Below are 9,410 nucleotides of genomic sequence, written 5' to 3'. Positions count from 1 at the left end.
AATGTCAGTAGATGCAGGCTGACAGGGCCTTTAATCATTTGTCTTGATAGGCAGGGGTTTGTTTAAGTGTCATCTAGCCTGGTTCCTATAGTAATGACATTTGTGCGATGGTTTTGGACTTGCACTTTAGTGTCAGATGATTTTTAAATCAGTAATTTTCCCTCTTAAATAAACAATGTCCTCAGAGCATGCCCTGGCAGCTCAACACATTTCCACTAGTACTCTCTTAAAAGAACAATTTAGTTTTATTTATTCTCTTAGTCACTGTGAGTGTGGGACTATAATATACAGCAAGCAGTGACTTAACACCTTGCTACCACATTAATCAATTCAGAATCAAGTCCTTTCAGTTTAGCAAAGGAGCTGATAAGCTAGTCTGTTTTAATAATTGCTATGATAAAAAAAAAGTACTATACGAAGTTGAAGTCTTTTTCCAGAGGTAAGATTATGTGAAAATCCCTTTTTTCTTATGTGTAGTTCAGATTTCAGTGGAATTCTAAAAATAACAAGAAAAAGGGTTCAGTAGCACTCACAAGGCTTTCTGCACTTCATATATCACAACTGACACAATGATATCCTGCATTTAAAGTCTAGGTTAAGTCCTCCCAACTGAAACTGGAGTGTCTGCTGCCACACTGAGTTAGCGTGAATACCTTCACCTGAAGCAAAACTACGAGAATATTATCCTTTTAGAACAAGATGGACAAATCAGTATCTCCTTAACACACACTTTATACTTAATGATAGAAGCATAACTGCTAAAGAGAGAAGTTCCCTCTTCATGGAACAAAATAAGGCTTTCAGCGGACGTCTTAGTCATTTCTTAACAAATAAGGCTTTAAAAAAACAACTAAAATTGGGAACCAGGCTAACTGCAGCTTGGCATGGTGATAAAACATCCTAACTGCCATGAGTAATGTGGCAGCTTAATACACTTGCTGCCAGTACAGGCTCTCTGCCATACTTAATGACTTGTCACACTGTTACTATGTAAAACAGTTATCCCGCTACTGATAATAACAATAATAGAAGTAATTATAATGATGCCATTAATCTTATGTAAAGCACATTTAGTGACACTTCATTTACAAACACTAAAAAACACTTTGGTTGCCCTCACTCTAAATTTAACATGTCACAAAGGTATCTTAGTAAGAGTATCAACAGGCCGTAATATGAATAGAGTTCTCTCATTTTGTGGTTTGGTTCCCGTGTGTGTTGTGTTATATTTTGTTTTTTGGATGACATGCACAGTTGGATATGAATGAAGGTGAAATTGGCCACCTCTTCGGGAGGAAACCAGCGTGATGCACAGCAAATGTTTTTAATGCCCACTTGAATCTGTAAGTGGATCTGTTTTTTCGTACTCTCTCAGGCTTATTTGAATCACTTAAAATGTCTAGGTCAGGCAAAAGCTTGGAATGAAGCGACAGAGCCATTACTGTCAAAAAGGAAAGGCTGTTAATGGTAACAGGGTTTTAGGGGCATTTGCTCATTTCAGAATCAATCAGAGGCTGAGTGGCGTACTGAAATGAAAATCATTTTGGAATATGTTTTGTTACAGCAATAATGAGAGGCAGAGTCTGTTTTCTTCTCTTTTCTTTCATTAAGTTCATAGTCAGAGGAAACAGAGCCTGTGGCCCACTGCAAACAACAGCACTCTTAGCTACTTTTTCATTAAGTCAGCTCCCTTTTGCCTCCTGGTTGTCTTGGTCTCGTCTGTGTTATGTCACCCTCTGTCTCTCTCTCTGCTCTCTGCGTCCCTTGCTCTCGATATTTAGTCAGTCTCGTCTCAGTGTTTCTTTCCCCATCTTCCTGTGCCTGAGCCATAAGCTTCCTGTTTATTGTGACAGTCTCTTGTACTGTGTGCATTATGTTCAGTTCTATTTTCCTTTTTCGTTAGTCTGATTTGGTTCACCTGTGTTACCTTGTGTCTCCCTGATTGCCCATTGTGTTTATTTAAGTCCTCAGTTTACTTAGTCCTTTGTCACATTGTTGTTGGTCTTCCTGTCACTCTCTGTGTTCTGTTCGTAGTAATGCCCCAGTTTGTGTATGTCATGGTCCTGGGTCGTGTGACCCAGTGTGTTATGTTTAGCCTATTTTGATGTTTATGGTTTGTTTAGGTTCTCTAAGGTAGCCCAGCCATTTGTATATATTAGCCCTGCATTAAGTCTCCCTTGCCCTTCGTGTGTTTATGTCTGTGTGTCTTGTACTGTCAAGTTCATGCTGTCAGTTATGTCATCTCCCCTGTACTAAGTTTCCCTGGGTCATGAGTCCTGTCTGCGTGGTTATGTTTAGTTCTTGTCATGTCTAATTTCCATGTTTCCTGTTTTACTTTGTAAGTCTGTATTCATTGTCAGTGTATTCAGTTGCACCCTCCTGTCCTGTCGTTAGGTTCATGTGTGTCAGCTGTGATCCCATGTGTGGCCACTTCCCCTGATCATCCCTCATGTGTATTTAGTCTCTGTGTTTCATGTAGTCTGCGTCGCGTCGTCTGTGTTATCTCCCCTACCCCTTGTCATAGTTTCCCAGCCTTAACTAGTCCTAGTTTGTACTTTGTTTAGCCATAGTTTTCCCAGTCTATGTTCAGGTTTTCCCTCAGTTGCTTTGCTGCCTTGTTCCTTAAGTTTTCGGCCCTAAATAAAGGCTCGCCTTCTGTTAAGTCCGGTTTTGTGTCCTCACCTCTGTTTGCTCTTGGGTCCTCCACTCACTCCACACGGTCTGCCACGGCGGTCCGTGACAGTGTAGGATTCTAAGCATATGTAACTCAGCAATAAAGCTACACTCCAGTGCACGTCTGTCTCCAGAGTCTTGAGATGGGGTTCTCACGCCGTCTGCCACACACCTGGATACAACACTGTGACTGATGCTTTGCATGCTCTGGACAGTAGAGAATGAGGCAGGGAGGACTTGCAATCAAGACAAGGAGCAGCACTTATTAGCCATTTTCTTGATTAATGATGGATCAAAATGAAAGATGATTGATGTCCTGAAATCTAATTAAATTCATAATGTAAGTGCGTTTGGAAAAAAGCCACATTGCCATAACCTCATGTTATTCATAGGAGTACCACGATGCCTGGGTCAAAGCTATATGTATGAGGAAAACCTTAGTAGAAAGCCTGCTTGGAAACACTGCAACATTATTTTGTGCAGATTTATGGATGCATCCAGATGTGGCTCCTTGAGTCTGTATGCTGAGGTGTTATGGACACACAAAAATCCTGTAAAAAGCCTCAACAAAAGGGTGAGGGAATAACTTTGCAATGGAAAGTCACAACTGCCAAGTTGCGGACTGTGTTTGCCAGAGCAGTAATGCTCGGGGTCAAGATTGTGGGGTTCGCTTCCAATTACTGACTACCCCTCCATCTTACCTCTGTTCCAGCCCTGTGATGAGCAGACCATAATTGCCTGGCTAAATGATTCTTCTCCTTACCTCACAGACACTCTATGCTCACCTAAGTCATTCAATGCTCTACAACATTTTTTAAAAAAATAGATTGATTTATCTGTTAATTTCAATCTCAGCAGATAACTTTCTCTTTCTAAGTTCATCATTCCTGTAATATCTTACTTTCACTTCAGCCTGCCTAAAAACTCTATAAAACATCTATAAAGCACAATTTCATCTTTCTCCACTTGGTTAGACTTGGTCACTTGGTTATGACTAGAACAGATGAATGAAAACAGGAAAAGGCAAACAATCAATCATAAAAAAAGAAAATCTGCTCCACAGAAGCTCCACTGTGGTTCCTGCGTCTTCAGATAAACTTCCAGTCCTTGCAGTAAAAGCCGCTTCGGGCAGTTTTGTGTAATGTTGCTCTTGCCATCACGTAATTACTTCAGCTGGGATTGGGTTAACAGAAACAGACACAGCCTACTGTTCACTTATCAAAAGCTATGTCTGTGATTACAAGACAATTCTACTGTAGTCAAGTGCAGAAGACACTTCAGCAATGGCACAGGAAAACCATTGTTTTTTGTTATGGTGAATTTCACTGAAGTTATCTTTGGCAGCTCTTCTGTTCATTAGCTGTGTTTTCACTTGCAAGAATAGGCTGTCTGTCAGTGGACCCTGACCAAAACCAAATGACCTTGGCCATCTACAATAGCTTACAGGCCACGATGCCAGCAACCGTAACTGTGAATAAAAACAGTCGTAGAACTTAACTGTACATCAGAGGTTTGTTGAGGTTTTTGCAACCGCATTATATCCCTTTTAAATGTTTACTATAGTTTACCACTCTATAGCAGTGGCAAATAGGAAAAATCACAGCAAAAGAGGGAGGAAGTGTTTCCAAGCCGCAGCAAAGCTTTGGTTATGCAAATAATGTACAAGGGACAACTGTGAGGAACCGTGGGAAAACTGTCTGTACTGCTGAGTTACAGTAAGATATAGGACGTAGTGTGGCTAAGAGCTCTTTATGTTGATTTAGTCAAAAACAGCAGTTACAAAGGAGCAAAGATGAGGTGGGTTGCAGATGCAATTAAGCCTAGGCATGCATGCCTTATGTGGGGTAGCACTTTACTCAGTCCTTAAGGACCCCAAAGCACTTTACACTATATTCAGTCATTCACCCATTCATACACACATTCACGCACTGGCAATGGCAAACTACGTTGTAGCCACAGCTGCCCTGGGGCGCACTGACAGAGGCGAGGCTGCCGGGCACTGGCGCCACCGGGCCCTCTGACCACCACCAGTAGGCAAACATGGGGTTAGTATCTTGCCCAAGGATATTTGGCATGCAGCCAGGAGGCAGCGTGGGATCGAACTACCGATCTTCTGATTAGTGGCTGACCTGCTCTGCCACCTGAGCTACAGCCACCCCGTTGGTTAAACCACTTCACACTGTGGTCTAGAAATTTCTCAGCAACTATTAAATGTATTAGAAGGTGATTGAAGAATCAAGCCTGTCAAATAAAGTGAAGTAGTCTAAAAAAATCTAAAAAAAACCAAAAAAAAACAACAACAACACATCATGCCACCATCCAAAGAAACTCATAACAACCAACAGAACAGAGAAGATGATAGTGTAATGTCAGGGCCTGCTTTGCTCCTTCAGGACCTGGGCGACTTGCTATACTCAGTGAAACCATGAATTCTGCTCCCTATCAGAAAATCGTTAAGGAAAATGTCTGGCCATGATTTTATTCCCGAAGCTTAAGCACAATTGGATCATGCACAAGCACAGATTAAAATGTTACTCTTGAGATGTCTGAGGAAGGAGTACCCCAGCTTTAGAAATACTCATTGGGTCCGAAGGAAGCCTGAAACCCATATTAAAAGATATTTAAGTTTGCTTTTTTGCATGATTACATTTCATCAAATCTTGGCTACTGGCATTACCCAATACTGCAACTCTGATTTAAGTCCTCCTACAGTCAAGCGCTGCTCTGTCACTGCAGAACCACAGTTTCTCTTTGTCACTGCAGCTGACCATCTGCTCATTGCTGCGCCAACTCAGACCTGTTTCACCACAGCTGCTGCTTGTCAACCACAAAGGAGAAAAAGAGAAAAAGACATGGCTCTTGGCAGAGAAAACAAGGTCCCCAATACGTGACTTCGATAACATCACATGAACTGGTCTTCCTTTTTATCTTAAGGGTGATGCCATGTTTTAAACATGACATACTGATTTATGCATCCACTTTAGGCAATCTCACCAGCCACTGCTTGTGATTGGTTAGGATAATATGTTGTAAGGCTATGTCTCTCTCTGTACATCCAATTAGCTAACATGATCTTTAAAGTTTGCAGTATAATTTACAGACAAGACAAACAGCCTCATATGAGGTGTCTCTTAAAATGTGATATGTCTGACTCACTGTTATTACTAAATTAGGTCCAAACATACATATTCCCAACCTTGCATTGATGTCATACGGTTTTACAAAAGAATGACATCAAGTCTAGGATCTAAACATGGTATCATTAACTGGTCATGCATTGATGCTTCAAGAAATCTCCTGTTTTTAAAATTTGTAATTATGCAGGTAGGTTACCCTTTTATCCCCGGCTTAATGACAGATTTTAAAAGCTTTGTTTATTGTACCTGCTGTGTTAAATATGGTTGTGGTTTAATTCCTAGTGTTTTACTATAGGCCTGCGGTCACTGTTAGGAGCTGAGCTGGTCAGACTAACATACCTAAACCCTGCCCTGTCCAAGACTACATGAGTGAGAAAACACAGTGAAGCAGAGGCCAGAGCACTCTTTATTCTCTGCTCATTTAACCTCACCCTCAATACCGCCGAGCTTTGCAGAGCTTCCATCTGTGCCTCATTGCTTTTACGAGGCTGTTAAGGACTACAATACCCGTCTTAATTAGCAGTGGACACAAATGCAGCCTAATGTCAGAATTCCCATTGTTACTTGGCTGTTAATGCTGTTGTGTGAACCTATTACATTTGTTTGGAGTCAAAAACCAAGGAGCTCAATAAAAAAATTGTCAGCACGATAAAATATAGCCAGTTACTGTGGTAAGTCTCACACAATGGGGAAAAATGTGTTACATTTGTTCATCACGCTCTCCATGTTTTCTCACGATGATCATATTTAGGCCAAAGCGTGGAACCTTTCTGCCTTCACACTTAGCTGTAAACAGACATTTCTTTATTTCAGCAGCCACCTTTTTATGTTCTGCAGCTATAGTTTATTTTGAGACATGTGTGTATGTGTACGGCAGTTTGCTGAGCAATTAACATAACTCACATTTGGCCATTTCTTGCTTCAACCCAACACAGCTAGCACTGTTTTTCAGATTACCAATGATAAACAGTGTTTGGCTAGCTACTTACGATGATATATGAATGATACCACACAGTTAGCTACAACAATCCTGTCAGTTAACATGAATTCATTATAACTAAAGAAACTTTTTCTCTAAACCCCCCTTTGGTTGATCATCACAATCATTTTCTCATCATCATTGTCGTTTAGGTCATCCATATCTACAGAAGACCCAGAACAAACATTGATTACTTTCAAGTTTTCCATGAAATACTCACATGTTTGTTTTCATTCTCAACCAGTAGGCAATGTGTGGTTAATGACATAACACTTCCTGAATCTTGTGTAGCTACAAGAGCGAACACACGTTGTTTTAATGCCTCCAAGGTTTGTGGTCTTCTCCTCTAATCCATCACTGTCGGCTGCAACTTCATTGCTAATCTATTTCATACCTGCTTCATGGGAAGACGGAGCAGTTTTGGCGGTCGATATGACGCTTCACTTTTGTTTTGGGGCCGGATTTAAGAGGCCCAGCAGACTCGAATCTGATGTTATGATCCCTCTAGACTGATTTATGTGCAAACGGAAGACAGATGGCGCAAGGGACGTCCCTGATGAGTGTTCACTCGTTGCCAGTCACGGAGATACTGTGATTAGGGAGTGTTTAAGTAATTATGACAGCATTCAATGTCGGCCTTGTTGGTGGAAGCACACATGGGGAACACGTTACATGTTATTTATACCAGACAACGGGTGCACTGTGGCGTAATTCTTTGAGTTCTCAGACCTTGACTGCAGTTTTGAAAACAGGCATGTATACTACATGAAATACAGCTCACGCTTAAGTAAACTTCACTCAGACTGAATGAAATATAGAACGACCTGTCTCTGGCTCTGTTTGATTTGGAAAGTGCTCCTCTTTTTGGTTCTGGTTTAAAAACAAGCCACCAATGTAAAGTGTAAATTTGTCTTGGGTTCTATTTATAAATCCATGTATGAAACACTACACATAGATGTATGTGAGTTAACCTCTGGCCCTAGCATCACTGATCTTTTTCCATGGAGAATGATTTGAGTGAGCACACAGTAGAAGGGTTTCAGACCCTGGAAAGAAACCTAGATAAACTGAAGGCAAGTTGCGATGAAAAGCCACTGCTGAAATCGATTGACGCTTTGATCCTGTTTGGTTGTATTTGGATTGAGCCTGGTGCTGGCTGGGCTGATACAGCAGGGGCTCTGAGAAATAAACATGATTAAAAAGATATTATCATATATCTTTCAAGCAGAGAATTAGCTTTAGTGAAAGATCTAAATGAAATCACAATGTAACACTTTTTAAGATTTTCTATATTTGCTTGTTCATTCTTTTCTTTCATTCCCTCTTTTCTCACAACACTTTCATGTCTTTCTCTTTCTTCAGAATCATTGACCAGCTTGATGGAATCCGTCTGGTGTGGTTGCTGCTATAAAACCCCAGTGCAGATATTCAGTCTAGTGCTGCTTGGGCTCTTTGTGCATTGAGAATGCAGAAGTACAGTGAAGTGCATATTTCTTATAGTTATCCGTGACTTAAAGTTAATTGGCCTTCTGCCTCTGTCCTGTTCCTGCGAAGTGAGGCACATCACCAGCACATATTTATCCTGTAAATCAAAGAGTTCTGCAGTGTTCGTGTCATTTCAGAAGGGTTATCCTTCTCACAAAACAGAAGCCATCTTATATCATCAAGCTTGTCTCCTAAGCCCTTCCTTCAACCTGCTGCTGCTGGGAGGTTAGCAGGGGCAGAGCTGTGTCAGAAGAGGCTTACATGAACCTTGGACTAATATGAAGCAGAGAAGCTTCCTTGGCACAAAGGGATTGGTGAATTAGGAAGCAGGCGGGGAGAAAGACTGAGTAATATCCTGTGGCATGGCTTCTGATTTCCCAGCTGAAAATCTTCCCTTAACATGCTACTAGCTCCAGAGGCACACAATCCACTACATGGTTTTGAATGTTGTTCATATATGTTTAGATAGAACCATGCACAGAATAGGAATACATAATAATTTTTAAACAGGACATGTTTCTCATAGAATATATGGCTGTAGCCACTGCGTGATGCACCTATTACAATAGCATAACTTCTCCAGGGCTCTCCAGAGCTTTCACGAACTGAAAATATTTGGTGCATTAGTGTCACTAAGAAGACCCAGGGCTGTTGAGCTGCTGTATTGTACAAGAATGGGACATGGGAAAAGGTCAGTAATGGGTGCCCCCCCCCCCCGTAAGAAAAAAAAAAGAGAGGATGCTACATAGCGGTAAACATTGCCCCGTTTACCAAGTTTTCTGAGATGTGTTGCTGCCATCCAATTCAATCTAGTTTTTTTAAGTTATAATGAGCATCTTTATGCTGTTGTTTGAGGTCTTTAGCTTACTATTACAAATCAGTGTCGTCAATCAACCTTAATTTGGGTTACATATCATCTGGTCTTTGATCTCCTGAGCAGCTGTATTGTTTCCAGCCACACCTAAAGTTGTTTTATTAGATTATAGCAGTGATTAAAAGTAAACAGCTTGTCAGTAGAACCGTCTGGTTAAGTTTAAACATACTGGACCCAGGCAGGTGTCTTCGGGGGGGGGAAATCTTTTTCTAGTGGGAATTTTTCTGGCCTAGAAGTGTACGCATGGCAGCCATGTGGAGGG

This window comes from Haplochromis burtoni, unplaced genomic scaffold, assembly GCF_018398535.1.
Source record: "Haplochromis burtoni strain Fernald_Lab_line unplaced genomic scaffold, NCSU_Asbu1 Contig_30, whole genome shotgun sequence".
Classification (NCBI taxonomy): Eukaryota; Metazoa; Chordata; class Actinopteri; order Cichliformes; family Cichlidae; genus Haplochromis; species Haplochromis burtoni.
The sequence above is the reverse complement of the archived record's forward strand: the minus strand, read 5'-3'. Positions refer to the sequence as shown.